The following is an 869-nucleotide window of genomic DNA, read 5'->3' on the forward strand; positions in this document are numbered from 1 at the left end:
TAGGTTAAAGTTGTCACAGATAGAATAACTTTTTATATAGAGATCCAGAAAAATCAACAGATGTTCTACTAGAATTGATAAATTAATTTATCATATCACTGGGTAAAGAATAAGTATAAAAATGAATTTTACTAATCCAATTTTTTCCCAAATGATAAAGTTTATAATTGTATAAGAAATCTATTGTCTAGGAATAAGTGGGAAATGTATCTCTATGAAGTCTATTCTAAAAACTACAACTTTATTAAGAAAATAAGTATAAATTAAAAATAAATTGTCTATGGCCATGCTACCCTGAACAAGCCCAATCCCGCCAAACCTCGGAAGCTAAGCAGGGTTGGGCCTGGTTAATACTTGAATAGGAAGACCACCTGGGAAGACCAGGTGCTGTAGGCATAAAAAATAATAAAAAAAAGGGATTGTAAGCTCAAAAGGTCCTTGACCTCCTTGCTTAAAAAAATAATAAATAAATAAATAAATTTAAAAAATAAATGAATTATAATAGTCATGGATCAAAGGAATCAATATTGTTAAGATGTCAGTTCAACAAAAAATAATGTATATGTTGTAGTGATACTGGTAATTACGAAAGGTTGTTATGCATAAATTGATAAGCTTATTTATTGTACAATGAGTATGAAATACAAAGTTCAAGAACAACCAAAGCAATAATGGAAAAAATAAATAAATAGTTGAGATTACAATACCATAAATCAGGAAATATTTTTAAGATGCAGTAATAAAGACTGTGTTTTGGTGCAATGATAAGTAAATTCAGAAATACCCTCTCTTGTACCCATTTCTCCCACCCACACACATATATTATCAATTGGTTTATTATAAAGTTGATAGTGTAGTGTAGTTGGGGA

The 869-nt window shown here is 29.1% G+C and overlaps 1 pseudogene; it reads left to right on the plus strand.

Moving 5' to 3' along the window:
- The first annotated feature begins 276 nt into the window (after positions 1 to 276).
- LOC118605385 lies at positions 277 to 396 on the plus strand (annotated as a pseudogene).
- The last annotated feature ends 473 nt before the right edge of the window (positions 397 to 869 follow it).

The sequence above is a fragment of the Rousettus aegyptiacus genome, unplaced genomic scaffold, assembly GCF_014176215.1.
Source record: "Rousettus aegyptiacus isolate mRouAeg1 unplaced genomic scaffold, mRouAeg1.p scaffold_m13_p_1, whole genome shotgun sequence".
Lineage (NCBI taxonomy): Eukaryota > Metazoa > Chordata > Mammalia > Chiroptera > Pteropodidae > Rousettus > Rousettus aegyptiacus.